Below are 17,411 nucleotides of genomic sequence, written 5' to 3' on the forward strand. Positions count from 1 at the left end.
ATTACTTCATTACCCAGGCATTAAGCCTAGTACTCATTAGTTATTTTTCCAGATCATCTACCTCTCCCCACCTTCTACCCTCTTGTAGGCCCCAATTCTATTGTTCCCTTCTTTGTGTGCATGTGTTCTCATCATTTAGCTTTCACTTGTAAGTTAGAGCATGTGGCATTTGTTTTTTCTGTTTCTGCATTTATTTGCAAAGAATAATGGCCTTCAATTCCATCCCCATTCCTTCAAAACACATGATCTTGTTCTTTTTTATGGCTGCATCGTATTCCCTGGCATACATGTTACACATTTTATTTATCCAGTCTTTACTATTGATGATCATTTAGGTCTATTCCATGTCTTTGTTATTGTGAATAGTGCTGCAGTGAACATATGTGTGCATGTGTCTTTATAACAGAACAATTTATATTCCTTTAGGTATATACTCAGTAATGGGATTGCTGGGTCTAATGGTAGTTCGGTTTTTAGGTCTTTGAGGAATCACCACACTGTTTTCCACAATGGCTGAATTAACTTGCATTCTCATTAACAGTGTATAGTGTTTCTTTTTCTCTGCAACCTTGCCAGCACCTGTTATTTTTTGACTTTTTAATAATAGCCATTCTGACTGCTGTGCTTACTGGTTCTTAATCTTACCCACATCTTAGAATAATGTGGAACATTTCAAGCTACCCACACCTCTTTCTAAAAACAGAAGTTCTGAAGTTTTCATTGGACTTTAGTAGAGCCAAGAAATGAGTATTACTTAAAATCTTACCATGTGATTCTACTAGGAAGCCAGGGTTCAGAGCCATGGAATACATTTTTAATATAAATACACATTATTAGTTGAAGCAGTTTTGAGTTAGGATAGCTGTAAAATTGATTGAAAAGGGAATACTTATAACAGAACCCTGCCTTGGGTCGTCAAAACTTAAAAAATTACTCTATTTTTATTATATTAAATATAATCATGCATTCATTTACTTTAGCATTTATCTTTCTAAAACACATTGCAAATTTCACAAAACTAGCATTTTCTAAATGTCAACACTCTAAATACACCATTTATTTTTTAAAATACTATATTCACTTCAAATTCCATTGCTGTGTCAAGAGTTAGTTGAACTTAAAATATAATTAATAGTTACTCAGCAAAAATAGAAAGACGTTAACTGACTGTATCAAAAGAAATATTTTAACACTGATTTCATTTTTACTAAATGACTGAATTTTTCTTTATGTTTTATGCATAAGCTTCTCTGCTTTCTTTCTATTTTTTGTGATTTAAATAAAGAACCATGATTATCTGTATAACTGATTGCTCAAAGTAATTAATCATTTTTCTTATGAAATTACCAGGGTAAATTAAGAATCTTACAATTACAGAGTTTTCTCTTGTCTAGAGGAAACATACTGAGAAACTGTTAGGAAATTATTATTTCAAAACTCAGTCAAATTCTTACCCACTGGACTTTAAAAAACTACATATTACATATACTTTTTCTAACATGATTGAGAATATAGTTTGTTACAGATTTCCACATTTCTTAAATGAAAACAATAAAGAATTCAAAAGGCAAAAAGGATCATTAAGAAAAAAGGTATTTGATCATATGTAAATGAGAATCCTGCCCTCTCATTGAATTTTACTAGAGGGGTACTTATTGTTACATCAGATTGTTTGTTCAAGACACTATTTCTGACGTATTTTATTAAAGAATTCAAACGGGAAAGATATTGTAAAAAAAAGTTATTTGATCACATGTAAATGAAAATCCTGCCTTCTCATTGAATTTTACTAATTAAGGTGTACTTATTCTCGAATCAGATTATTTGCACAAGATACTATTTCTGATCTATTTTATTAAAAGTCAGCATTTATTATGGGCTTTCATCTCATGGTATATATGAAAATGAAACTCCTTTGATTATGCAATGGTTATTTACTGCAGTGAATGTTGTATAATCATATTTATCAAAATGTTCTTCTTTGAAATATTTTTCTAATGCTTATTAGTAAACAGTTTTTAAATTTTAGAAAGTAAAACTTGGATTTTAGAATCAGATTTAGGCCATATGGTAAGACAGGTACCAGAAAAATCTTAATAATAAATGCTAATACTGATGAATTTTGGAGATGTCATTACATATGTATACCTAAAACTATAGGAAAACAAAGAAAATCACCAATGCCAGAAACACAGACAACACTTAAAAGCAGCAAGACCAGTTCCTCTGAGTTTTCTGGATTGCAAGAGAGACAGACCCAGCAATTTATAAATTTGGATTTTGTTAAAGCTCATCAGTGAAGAGGTGACGCATAGCTGGATCTAGATTGAAAGATTAAATACTTATTAACCCACACAGTATAATTAAGAAGTTTGTCTGTAAATACTAGAACAATTGGTACAAAAACAAATATATATTCTCCCCTGAGAATCTGTAACATCAAGGCTATCTATCATGTGTTGTTTGTCTTCAAACTTACAAATTGCACAGCCTTGAACCATGAACCATCAAATTAACAAATTAACATATAGATTATTTTCTGTCCATTGATACACCGGAAGTTTGGGGCAAGAGGTGCAAAATCATTCCAGAGCAAAAGCTGAAAATTTTTTTCTGCAAAGGGCAAGATAATAAACATCTTAGGCATTATGGACCATTTTAAAGAGCAGCTTATAGTCACCAAAAGGGATTTCAACAAGCTAGAACGTGAAGATGAAGAATTATCCTGAATGCAGAATATGAACAAAAAGATAGAGCATAAGATAAGCTGAAAGACATGGAGGATTGAATAAAACTATCCAAGAAATATCTAAAAGAAATTCTAGAAAGAGAAGAGTAAGAATAAAAATAATGGGATTATAATAATTTGCTTCTACTTTTGGGATGAATGGTGTAGTTGTGTAAGACACATACTCTTATTAAAATGACAAAAAGCTGGATAAATTATAAAAGTCACATATTTTTTAAAGCATGAGGGAACTGCAGAAGCAATGACGAACAGAGGAACTAAAAGCACAGACATACCTGAGTGTTCAAAATGGGTCAAAGAGCATGATGTTTTCACAGTGTCTACTAGTCAATTCTGGTACAAATTAGGAAGTAGAAGGCATATTCAATGGAGGCAAAACAGTAATATATATAAACATGTGGGTAAGTTTAAAGAAGCATTTGCTATATTGAATCAAACAAACACAATACAGTAAAACAAATACTAGAGAACATTGTTAAGCTGAGCTAAGTTTGGCTCAGAGTGTCCATTTTACTTGCATAATGAAGTTTGGCCCAAAGTGGCATCCATACATAGTGACTGTACCCTAATTTGATGTGTAAACAAGTTGTAAGCTAACATAGATGTATAGACTTGTAACCAAGCAACTGAGCCTCAACCAATCATAGCAACCAAACCCTTAGTCAATTCCAGGCTGAATGCTGCCAAATTATACCCAAATAAGGCAAATATTGAATTGTACCAATCAGGGAAACTGAATATAATTTTCTGTGTTCTGGTTATAAATACATCTCACCCCTCTGGAAGTGGAGTCACGCTGAACAATCTTTGTTCTGGGATGGTGCCTATTTCTCAAAACTTTTTCTTGGTCAAATAAACTTAGTTAAATTTAACATGTCTTAGTTGTATTTTTTAAACAACATTCAAATACCTACAAAATAGGACAGGGAACTTGTATTTAGACTAAACTGTCTAAATGCAAGTTACTTATGCTAGTTATTTGTGTGTTATAGAGAATATAGTGATATTGATATACTTTACATCATTTACGTACATCAGGAAGAGGAAAAAAAAAGTTACCCAATTCAATGGAAGTCAAAAGAAGAAGCAGAACAGAGCTACCAGAAAACAATGATAAGAGCTAAAGAAGATGGGAGCTCAAAGAGGAAAACTATCACTGAATTTGAGGAACTTTTCCTTGCAAGCCAAGTTAACTTTTGTTCAGATAGAATTGTCAGATTAAAAAACAACAACAACAACAAACAGAAATTAAAGCCTATGGCTGACAAAATACAGAGAGTCTGCCCAGAGACTTTTGCTATTCTAAGCCAGAATCATAAGGTTAATATACACCAATGAAGGAGAAAACAAGAACCAGCCCTTGAACATACTTGAAGACTGGGACCAAATCTGAGTTTTTCAGACACTCATATTTTCTCCTTGATTTAAGATGATCTGGTATGGGTAATGCCTGCATAAGCAAAGTTTCTGTAGGAACTTATCTCCATGGTAGACAACAAGGTAATCTTAAACTATCCTGACACTATTCGGGTATATAAACTTTACTAAGTCATTTATTCCCTGTGAATCTCAGTTTCCTTAACTGTAATGTGAATATAAAAGTAACTAACTTGTAGGTCTGTATTAAAAATGAAGTCAATTATTTTGGCAAATCATTTGTATGCAATATAGTGTGCATGAGAGAGAGAGAGAGAGTTTGTGTGCATGTGTTTAGAGAGAGATGGAGAGAGAGAGACACACATACACAGAGAAGAATCAGCATATTGTTAAGGATAACTGAACATTCAGAAACAAATTGAAAGACAAGAAAAACAATTTAAATAATAAAATGATCAGACAGAAGTTAAAGAACAAAATATATACTTAAAGATGCACACAGGGAAATACAAATATGATCATGGTAGATTTAGAAAGGAAATACCTGCTAGAAGTAACAGAGAACTACTAGAAAATTAACCAAGTACAGTAGGAAGAAAGAAAACAAATTACTGAAGAAAAGTTTCAAGATATAAAGGATAGAGTTAAACGTTAATATATGTCTAAACTTTAGAGACAAAGGCAATAACTAAGGCGATAATAGAGAATGTTTTTACTACTGATTAAAGACAGATATAAGCAGATTTAAGCAGTTAACAAATTCTGAGTGGAGTAAGGAAAGTACAAGGAAGAAAACAAAAGACAAAGCAAAATTCGGTAAAGCAGCCTGAAAATAAGACTTATTACCATTAAATAACAATCTTTCAGTCTGTAGAAACTTACATCCTAGGAGAGGGAATACTTTAAATAAAAAAAGAATGGGTGAAAAGAGAAAAGTTCCATGAAGTGGGATAACTGTCATCCATAAAGAAGTAGCTGGTGAGATGGGGAGTAAAAAAAACAAGCACATAGAAATCCTCTTATTTCATATAAGAGTTAAATTTTATTCCCAGATTTGATAATCCAAAAATTATACACTGATAAATATATCTGCTCTAAATGTTAAGATTCCAACAGGTAGATCATGTCTCTCAAAATGTGTTGCACATTGCCTCAACTGGAGGTTCATGATGCATATTAAAATAAGAAAGGATTAGAGAATTCTTACCACAAGGAAAACAATGCACATTTATTTAATTTAGTGTTTTAGCTATATTTGATCATTATTTTAGCTAGGTGGCAGTTTGAAGACAATATAAATTACTAGGAATTTTAATCAAGCAAAAAATGAATGCACTGGAAAAGCACAACACAGCTCTTAGAATTGACAAAAAAGCAGGTGAACCAGGCTAAGGCAGGAATTAGAGAGCAAGTCAGAACGAATATCAGAAAAAGGAAGTTCTGCTTTTCATGTGGCTGCTGTCCTGTCAATCATGACCACTGGCCACTGCCAGCAAAGCATGCACAGGCACTTTCCAGAATGCTACTGAGCTCTGCTTAACTTGTCACTTCCTGCTTTACCACTGGATTCCAAAAATCTATCCGTCTGACAGGAATAATTTCAGACTCTGTGCCTACTTCTTACCTTGAAAGGTTAAAAATGCAAGGAATGAATGAATGATCAACCATTCTTGAGTCTCTGGTTTACATTTTAGCCTCCAGGTGGTGGGAGGAGAAAAATCTACTCACAAACAGCTTCAAAATGGAAAGGTCCTATATTGACTTTCCCACATAAAAGAAAGTACTGGGGAGCTTGACAAATGGACATTTGTCTTCAAAGAACACATACTCTCCTTTAGATAAAGATTGCACTTATATAGCACAATTAACCCATTTCTTCTCAATCAATAAAATGAAGAGACAATTAGAGAACAGGATAAGGTGTTTGCAAACTATGTATTTAGCAAGGTTTAATATCCAGAATATATATATAACTCAAAAAACTCAATAGCAAAAGAAAAAGTTGATTTAAAAATGGACAAAGGAAGACATACAAATGGCCAAAAATATATATATTATTAAATGTTCAACATCACTAACCCTCAGAAAAATGCAAAACAAAACCACAATGTGATATTACCTCATCCCGGTTTAGATAGATATTATCAAGAAGACAAAATATAACAAATGGAATGATAATGTGGAGAAAAAGGAATCCTATACACTGTTGATGAGAATATAAAATAGTGTAGCCATTATGAAAAATAGTATGGAGGTTCCACAAAAAATAAAAAAGAGAATTATTATATGACCCAGCAATCCCACTACTGGGTACATAATCAAAGAAAACAAAATTAGTATGTCAAAGAGATATCTGCACCCATGGTTACTGCAGCATCATTCAAAATAGCCAAGATATGGAATCAGCCTAAATGCTCATGTAACAATAAATTGATAAAGAAAATCTGGTGTATAAATGTATAACTATCTATGTATCTATATATCTATGTATGTATGTATGTATGTATGTATGTATGTATCTATCTATCTATCTATCTATCTATCTATCTATCTATCTATCTATCTATATATATCATCTCTCTATCCACCACCCCCCCCACACACACACCAGAACAATATTCAGTCATAAAATACTGTTATTTTTAGCAACGTGGATGAACTTGGAGGACATGTTGTTAAGTGAAATAAGCCAGGCACAGAAAGACAAGCACTGCATGATCTCATTCATATGTGGAGTTTTAAAGATATGGAGAAAGATGTTAGGTTTTTTCCTAGTGTGGACAATATTTTAAATTATTATATTTGGAGAGATAACTAGAATACTCCTGCCAACTTAACTATGATCCATTAAATTGCTCTTAATTATAAATCAGACACTCTGGATTAGCACTTCACTATCATTTTCAAATCTACAGCATTTATATAAATTAATAACTACTGTAGAGCATACTACTCATGGCTGAAAACAAGTGATCCGATGATTCTAGCTACCTAAGAACCACCTGATGTCTAACAGCACTAAGTATCAAGCTATCATCTCTCACTTAACACATCTTTCACACCAGTGTGCTAGAGCAGATAGCTGAAAAGTTTTCCCTAAGCCAGAGATCATCCTGACAAGGCATATGGAACAATGGAAATGTCAACATGCTTTCAAGACAAGTAACAGTAATCCTGGCTCTTAACATTTTTAAATAATAATGAATTCTTTTATCATGTCCTGAGGAATGAGGGCTTCCAGATGCCTTATTTCCGGGTGCTTATCAGAAGTTTTCTTTGCTGATAAGAACAATTGTTGCAGCATGCTTTGCTATTCATATACAGAAAGACAAGAAATTTATATTCTAATAATAGAACACAAGTACATCTCTTGCATCTGATTTAGCCAGATTAAGTCACCTTTCCACCAATATCAATCTGGAAGTGATATCATGAACTAAATGTTGTCAGCCTGGGGTTTCTATTATATCTCGACAAAGGAAAAGAAGTTGCCATCATTGGCAAGGTACATGCAGGGTATATCTCTGTTTCAGGAGATGAGATGAGATTTCCCTGATTCTCCTGCACTGCAGAGGGGAAAGAGAGATATTTATATAATATCAAGAATTTTAATTGAAGAAGCAAAGAGGAATGGATTGATGGGATGAATACTGTTTATCCAATACAAGATGAAAAGCAACATATTATTGTTTCTATTGTGATGGTTCTGGAATAAAGCACATCATTTCTCTAATTTCGATTAGATCTTTGCTGAAAGAAAATAATAAATAAAATATCCTACAGTTTATCCATATCCATGTTCCTCTACACTAAATATTCATCTTTGATTAGTTATTTTTAACTATATTTGATTTCCTTATAAATTATCTTTTGAAACTTTAAACACATAAAGACATTGTTTCCCCTTAAAGGATTTTTCTTTTCCTTTCTTTTGTTTTTTCTAATCTAAAACTTTCTTTCAAAAACAATGACTTTCATAAACTTGCAACTTGTTAAATATAGTATGTTTGTTAACATTCTAGTTTGTAACACAAGGCAAAACCTAAACTTTTACTATTTATATATAATGGGGTAATACTGTTTCAACTTAACCTTGAAAACATAGAAAAAAAAAAATTGAGTCCAGTCTGATAGCAGCCAAAAGATCTCAGAAACAGTAATCTTAGTGCCAGCCTGGCAGACACAATCTGCACGGAACTTAATCAAAATAAGATTAAAAGTCCATAGCAATTTCCTTGAGTGGCCAGTCAGATATCCCCCATTACAGTCACCAACCAGCCTACCCCTGGGGCCTATTTCAGAAATAAATTGGTTTGTAGATGAGCTGATGCAGAAGAAGGGAAAAAAATGTTTTCTTGAGACTGTACCTAAATCTTATCAAGTAATACAGGGAAGCTTCAAAGTCTTTTTTATTCTGAAGTATTATTTTATTCTGCTTTATATCATCTTAAATTTATTAGTATTATATTAAATATTAGTTTATGTAAGCTTATTATTTGACTCTGTATAGGCTATAATAGATGGCATTGAATATTTAATAAGATAGCAACAGCAATAACACCTGGAAAATTGTTCAGGGAAGGATTCTATTCAGTTATTAAAAGATTTGCATACTTATTGCACTAATATTACTCCACAATCACAAACACTGGGTAATGCTAGACAAATCTGCAAGAGGTAGCAGTATTCCAGCACCTTAAAAACATTTTTCCATTCGCAAGATACTTCTAGATGTTTTCTGCAATAACACAGCAGACAATTTCTAAGTGTTTATATCACTGGAACTTCACAGTATTAGTGAAATGTGTCATCCTTTATGCTGAATGTAATCAGATTATTTTATAAAGCAATTAGCAATTAAAAATAGATTACTAAGAACATACTGTATAAAATGCCTTTAGGGTTATTAATTCTGCATGCATTGCCACATTTGATTGTCTCAAAAAACCTCCTGAAATATGTGTTCTTAACACACTTTTATTGAGAAGAACATTATGGGTAATAGAAGTTAAAAGATTTTCCCAAAGATGTACAAGTAAAAAAGGTCCTCATATAAAGTTGTTTTGTTCAATGTTGTTTTGCTATAACGTAGATGAGAATAAACATTGATTCCTGGACAGGGTTATCATCTGTGTAGAGTCTGCATGTTCCCCCCATGTCTGTATGGGTTTTCCCCAGGAACTCCTGTTTCCTCTCACATCCCCAAGATGTGCAAGTCTGGTTAATTGACATTTCCCCACTGTGTGTCCCAATGTGAGTGAATGTGGTTGTGCCCTGCCATGGAATAGCATCCTGTCCAGGGTTTGTTCCTGCATTGCATACTGAGTAAGAATAGGCTCTTGCCACCCGAGACTCTGAACTGGAATAATTGGGTAAACAATCATCTTACTTGCTTTTATTAATCTTTTTTAAAATGTATGTACACCTCACACTTATTTCAATGTTGAACGTTGTGTTTTAGTCTTTGTTTAGAAGTACAGTGATAATATTATAACCAGAAATATGCCATATGAACTTAAGTCTTGTTGTACCAATTGGCCTGTGGTAAAATTTGTTTAATTGTTCACCATTTTGCTTATAGTTTTAGTTTCCAATAATCTATTGACATTAAATGAGGACTTACTGTGTAAACAATAGCGAGGATCCTAAATCCTAGGTTATATCTAAGTTTAAATGGCTTGACATCATGTCAGAATTGCCTTATTATGACCATGCTCTTATAAGTGTTTCATTTTTTAAAACAGCATAAACTGAATTTTGCATGAGAATTATCATTAATAATTTTTTGGTACAGATGGGATATCGCTATGTTGCCCAGGTTGACCTTGAAGTTCTGGGTTCAAATGGTCCTTCTGCCTCAGCGTCCAGTGTAACTGGGACTATAACCATGTGTCACCACACCCAGGGCTGCAGGAAAAGTTGTTACATAAAGCAGTGTGTTATGAAAATAAGCCTTTATTTGGGCAACATAGAAAATGTAAACAAAAAAGAGTTGCTCAACATAAAACTTACTCAAGACACAGTTTTACCTCTGACATGACATATTTCCATCCACTTCAGAAAAAAAAAAAAAAAAAAAAAAGCGTGTATCTTTTTATTCATTTATTTATTTTCTTTCCTTTTTTTTTGAGATGGGCTGGAGTGCAATCACAGCTAACTGTACCTTTGAAGTCCTGAGCTAAAGTAATCATCGTTTCTCAGCCTCCTGAGTAGTTAGAACTAAGGCATGCACCATCGTGCCTGGCTAATTTTTAACACTTTTTTGTGGAGATGGAGTCTCGCTATGTTGCTCAGGTTGGTCTTGAACTTCTGACCACACACTATCCTCCCACCTCAACCCCCTAAATTACTTGGATTATTGGCTCAAGTACTTAGATGTATTAACCAGGATCTCAGAGAGCTTGATTTTGTAAGTTTGAATTAGCATGTAGTAACTGTAGTTGATTTTGATGCATGCATTTAATGAGAATCATTGCTTTAGACTATATGATATTTGAAACAAAAGAGCAATAGGACTGCATGGCACAATATAAAGTCAATATAAAGTCTATATAAATTATAATGACTTTAATATATTATAATTAAAATTATAATATTAAAAGCTAAAAATGACAAGACAATTGTTAGAAATCATATCAGGACAGCATAATGTACCATGAACATTATTTATGTGGATACATAATGTATCATGTATCCCAAGTGATTGATACAATAGCGTGAACTGCTATTTTGCTACAATATTAATCAGTTAATACAGGTTTTTAGGTTTCAGTTAACTGGTTAACCATAAAATATTATATAAAATATTATCAAATTGCTGTGTAAGGCATCTCCCTGTTATTCTAAAACTGATGTTATTTTATGTTTCTAATCTCTGTTTTGCAGAGATCATGAAAATTTTCACTGGGTAACTGAAGAAGAATTGTCTCAAGGACTTGAATAAATGTTAATGTTCAAAACAGTATGTTCTAAAAAGAAATTTTAGTCAAAACAGAAAAAAAAAATTCATTTTAAAAATATCTACCCATGCACATCATTCATCTCAAAAATCCATTTAATATAATCATCTAGTTATGTAAAGATACACCCAATAGCCACTTAAAACAGAAATATTCTATTTCATTATTAGAAATTATTATTTTAAAAGGTTGTTAAAAGATCAAAAATATGCTTATTTCTAGTAACCAGAGAACACAGCAGAGTTGTGAAACCTTGGATTCCTGTTTGGTTTGGCAGGTAACTAGATTAACAAAAATATGAAGTTTTGAGTTTCAAAACACAATAGCATATTTAAAAAAAAATACTTTCTGAGGGTCTGGCAATTGAGAGACCTTAGTAGCATCATCATTGGTCTTCACAATCACTGCTGGGTACTCTTTCAGACTAGCACGAATAACTGCAAAACACATCATCAACCCAGCTTTTTTTGCTGGACCTGGGCATATATAAGCTGATAAGATTTTAAAATGAAATAATGAGAGTTTTTTCAGTTGTGTATAGAAGAGGTGACCCCTGGGACTCAAAATCTCTCAAAAGTCCCGTCTTTCACTTCAGAATCTGGGTTAATTTGCATGGGAATATACTTCTGTGTTTTAATAAACACATGTAATTTTTCTGTTTTCATCTTGCAAGTAATGACAGCTTTGTTCTCAAACCAACTTTGTTTTTTATAGATTTTATCCTGATACATAATGAATAGGCAATTGCAAGATCTGTGTAGTAATTCTTCCTCTAATTTATACTACCTTTGCAATCTGATATGAAAGTACCAGAACCATGTAAATTGACCTCACCAAGAAAATTATTACATAAAACAGTGATTCATGGAAATAAAACTTGATTTTGGCAACATAGAAAGTATTAAAACTAAAAAGGAGTTGCTCGAGATAAAATTTACTCAAGTGACAATTTTACCCATGACAAACATATTTCCATCCACTGCAGAAACAAATGTGTTTGGTTTTTTAAATTATATGTTTAATAGCAAAAATTAAATATAATAAATTGATTATCCCTCTCCAATGATAAACACAATTTTAAAATAAAAATAAAAATATCCTGCTTACATTTGCTACACTATTTCATGCATTAGGCTAAAATATATGCTTATTTCCATGCTTTCAGGATGTGTTTAACAAATTTCTTATACATTTTCCAATTGTTGTCAAACATTTTACTATCTTGAATACCATATTAAATAAACATTTCTACAAATAATTTGGACCTCAAAGTTTCATAAACATCTATACTTCAATATTTAGGCCTAAAATGTAATCTCCGTCATCTATCAAATTCTAAATTTTAACTTATTATTGTTTACTCCTACTTATTACTTTGGTTAAAGATACTTCACGATATTATTAAGTTAGTTATAATATATATGTTTGTATTACATTCATTTATTCATCAAAACTAACTGAGCTACTATGAAATATAATTCAAATCATCCATATCATATCAAATGAATGATTATTGTAATACAAAGTACTATATTAGGTGTCATAAGCGATACAAAAACAAGTGCAACTGCCTCAGTAACCAAAACATTTGCAGTCTAATAGAGGAAAACAAGCCGTGTTATAAGAATAGTAACAGGCTAAATAAAATACAATCCATTTTGACACACACCTTCAACTCTATTTGCTAATTCTCATTTTCACTCTTTAGTTTATTTTTAGATTGAATAATTATTTTCACAAATCAGCCTGAAGACAGAGTTTTTTTGTTTGTTTGCTTTCTTTCTGTGAGTCATCAGCACTATGCAATTGCATATACCTGTTGTGTTTGGTCTACAGAGGCTAAACATCATGTAATAGTTTTTACACATTTTGTTCATAGGTTACTGGGTGCTTTAAGGCAAAACCGAATGAGTTTCCAATAGTCAGTACAAAACTACAAGAAATACAGACACAAAGTGCCTGGGGTTATCCTCAAATGAAGTTAGATTTGAATTGCATTCAATATCCTTTATTACAATGTGTAGATGCTCAAAGCAAATACAATTGTTTCTCTTTGCCTCTGTGACTTGAGTTCATAGTGTTGTGTTTAAATATAACTTTTGTAATGTCTACTTCACTGAAGAAACTTTAAAAAAATTAAATCATAATGATTTTCTGTAATAACCTATGGTGCTTGGCTTGTAGGGTAAAACAGCAAACTCAATTTAACACCTACTGAATAATAACATTTTTCAACTGAGATTCCACTCATAAAGCATTTAAATTTTTAAAGTTAAAACATATTATATTGACATTAAATTTAAAAAGAATAAACAAGTTAGAGAAGAAATAATTTTAAAATACTTCAGAGAATAAACTGCTTCCAAGTATAGAAGTACTAAAGGGGCTATACACTGGTATGCTCATTATAAATAAAAACATACATTCATGTCATATCTTAGGTCATTACTACATATTTAAAATAATTTCTTATCATTATAATACGCAATCATTTTCCAAATAGCATCAAGAATCCTTATTTTGAAACAGGAATCAGATCATGTAGTTCTCCTGATCAGATCTCTTCATACTTTAGAATAAGATGCATTTCTTCATTTTAGCTTTTAAACCTTTATCTGATCTGGCTCTAGATTATTGTTTGACCTCATTTTCATTATTCTTCTTATTGGTCATTCAATTCAATTTCAGGAAAAGTGATTTTTTGCTCTTTTTGGAATACACTAGCCTTGTGATATCATCAGAGCCTGTACACTTCCCTCTTCTTGAAATGTTCTTCCCCAAATTTATATATAGTTTATTTTCTCTCTTTGTTCAGGGCTCAATGTAATTGTAGATTTTTCTGTACCTTGATTATGTCTTACCCCTCATTTGACTGGTTTTCCTTCATACCAATTATTTGTATTCTAAAATATTTTATATATTTCTGTTGACTTGTTCACTGAGTTCCTTCCTCTAAAATGTAGCTTCACGAGGGCAGAGATTTTGTTATAATTGTACACTACTGTATCATTAGAACTGAGAGCAATGCCTGAACAGAGTAGTTATTCATGAATCATTAGCTAAAATAAGTTAATGAATGAGAAAAGGCAGGTAAAAAGCCAGGAAGGAAAGGAGGATATGATATTAAATTGAATGAGGGATTAAATGAAGATAAATCTGCAGAAACTAGCATAGATCATGCAACATGCTTAATAAAGTATGTTTGTCTCTTTTTGTTATGTAATCTAAAATCTGGTCAACCATAAAGCTTACTTTTTACCCACTTTCTCTTTCTTCCCAGTTTAGTGCAGCATAAAATTATTGATTTTATCTCTTATGCTCTGCCTCTATTAGTGAAAGAATCTTCTCTTATCATATTTCCAGCCCAAAGTTCAGTAGAAACTTTTTACACTCTTACAGTCTATTTGAAATCCTTGTATAATAAACATACCAGAACTTGTTTATCACAGTACTATTTACAGTAGCAAAGATACTGAATCAACCTAAGTGTCTGCCAATAGATGATTTGATGAAGAAAATGTGAGATGGTACCATCTCACTCCAGTTAGAATGGCGATCATTAAAAAGTTAGGAAACAACAGATACTGGAGAAGATGTGGAGCAACAGGAATGCTTTTACATTATTGGTGGGAGTGTAAATTAGTTTAATCATTGTGGAAGACAGTGTGGTGATTCTTCAAGGATCTAGAACTAGAAATATCATTTGACCCAGCAATCCCATTACTGAGTATATACCCAAAAGTTTATAAATCATCCTACTATAAAGACACGTGCACACATATATTTATTGAAGCACTGTTCACAATAGCAAAGACTTGGAACCAACCCAAATGCCCACCAGTGATAGACTGGATAAAGAAAATGGAACACATATACATCATGGAATACTATGCAGCCATAGAAAAGGATGAGTTCATGTCCTTTCAGGGACATGAATGAAGCTGGAAACCATCATTCTCAGCAAGCTAACACAAGAACAGAAAACCAAACACTGCATGTTCTCACTCATAAATGGGAATTGAACAATGAGAATAAATGAACACAAGCGGAACATCACACACCTTGGCTGTTGGAGGGTGGGGGACTAGGGGAGGGATAGCATCAGGAGAAAGACCCAATGTAGATGACAGGTCGATGGGTGCAGCAAACCACTATGGCATGTGTATACCTATGTAACAAATCTGCACATTCTGCCCATGTACCCCAGAACTTAAAGTATAATGAAAAATATTTCTGTCTAAAAAAAGAAAATACAATGATATACACAATGGAATACACTTCAGTCTTTAAAAATAATGTACTCATGAAACTCATGTATTTTGGGGCAATTTGGATGGAACTGGAGGACATTATCTCAGATGAAACTCAGACACAGAAAGAAAGATACTGCATGTTCTCATTTATAAATGGGAGATAATTAATGCGTTCACATGGACATAGAGTGTGGAATGATAGAGACTTGGACATGAAGACTTGGAAGGGTTTGGGGAGAGTGAGAGGGGAGTAAATGATAAGAAATTACTTAATGAGTACAAGGTATGCTTTTCAGGTGATGAATACGCTGAATGTCCTGACTTCACTATGCAACCTACGGATGTAACAAAATTACAATTGCACTCCATAAATTTATAGAAATAAAGTAAAATAAATTACATTTTAATAGAGACACTATCAGAGAAATATACCAAAATGACTGGACTGAATTGGAAATGAAAAAGGTAGAAATCTCATATTCTCTTCAGAGACTATTGCAAATTTGTAAGTATGTACACTAATCACATCAGATGCCAGTTTTAAGTACTTATCTTCCTCCACTGTGTAGATTTGTTTCAATACGGAAAAATTTCAGAACATATGTAATCAATACAAAGTCATTCCCAGTAATTTACTTTCATTCCATGCTACGTTACTTAGGTTTACATTTACTACTTCAGAAAATATTCTGTACAAAAACTTTTCTTTCTTATAGTGAATTAAATCTCCAACTGCTTTTGTTTTTATTTTAAGAAAATAAATGTTATGAAATAAATGTGTGCAATGTTTTTGCTTAAAGTATTTCTAGATTTCTTTTAATTCATAGTTAACATTGGTTTCTTTACTGATGTTCAAACACAGACTTAAAAATTCATATTTTTTTCAAAATGTGTGATTATTTACTTTCTAGTTCAATTTAAAAAGCATTTACCATAAAAATGGCAACATCTTTTTGTACAGATGCTACCTCTGAGTCTAAGCCTCTCTGCAACTGGCAACAGGAAGCTCTAATGCACTTTATCCCTAATAGTTATAAAATACTCAATCATCTGAAATCACATACTGATTTCCACTTCTTTTCTAACTATGGTTATATGTAAATATTTCACTTTCAAAAATAGATCTTTGCCTTTTTATTTAGCTTTTTTTTTCTTTCTCCTTGGCTTAGAAATCGTTTTTATGAAATATTCAAATACAAACATAGTCTCTAAAAGCAAAGTATGGTTCTTTGTCAGCCAAAACACTTTCCCCTAAGCATTTCATTAGTTATACAAGTGATAAATGTTTTTCTGAATGGCAGTTTACCTAAAGTGTTTCAAAATTAGGTGACCATTTGTGCTTTCCAAACCATACAGAACTTCACATTTATTCCTGGGTAAATCACTAATTTCCTTCTTCATCAAGATCAGATGAAATGATATCTGTATGAGATAATTAATTCCTCTGCTATCTATTTTATTATACTTAGTTACTCATCAAAAATAAATATCTGCTATAACAAGTGAAATATGTAACAGTGTAGAAGACAACAAGTGTATGTGTTTGCAGTATGTGTAATAGAGTTAAATATATCTAAATACAATATGTCTGTATTAAGGCAATGAACATCAATTTTAGCTAATCACCCTCATTAAAGCAAAGGGTACAACCATATGTGACATAGTTATCACTGACCGTCTGATACATCTGGTAGCTGAGGTAGCTGACAGGGAAGAGTTTGTGATAGTGAAATTTGTAGAACTAAGGTAAAATTACCAAATATGTGGGCATTATTAAACAAATTCTCACCAATTACTTCAAAAAATATTGTAACTTCTATTTAATATTTCTTATTTTTAATCTTAAAAACTCTAAATTGAGTAGAATTTGAAATAGCAGTAAATTTCAGGTTAATGAAAATAAAATCATGCTTGTTATTATTGTTCAATTTATTTATTAAGTCTGAAGAAACATTTAATTGAATATGACATCTAAGAGTGAGGGACAAAAGCTTTTTAAATTTTCTTTTCACCACTTTTTCTGAAAGCTTTGACACAAAAATCATTTGACACCAATGATTTTTTTTTCTTTCT

Source organism: Chlorocebus sabaeus, chromosome 7 (assembly GCF_047675955.1).
Source record: "Chlorocebus sabaeus isolate Y175 chromosome 7, mChlSab1.0.hap1, whole genome shotgun sequence".
Lineage (NCBI taxonomy): Eukaryota > Metazoa > Chordata > Mammalia > Primates > Cercopithecidae > Chlorocebus > Chlorocebus sabaeus.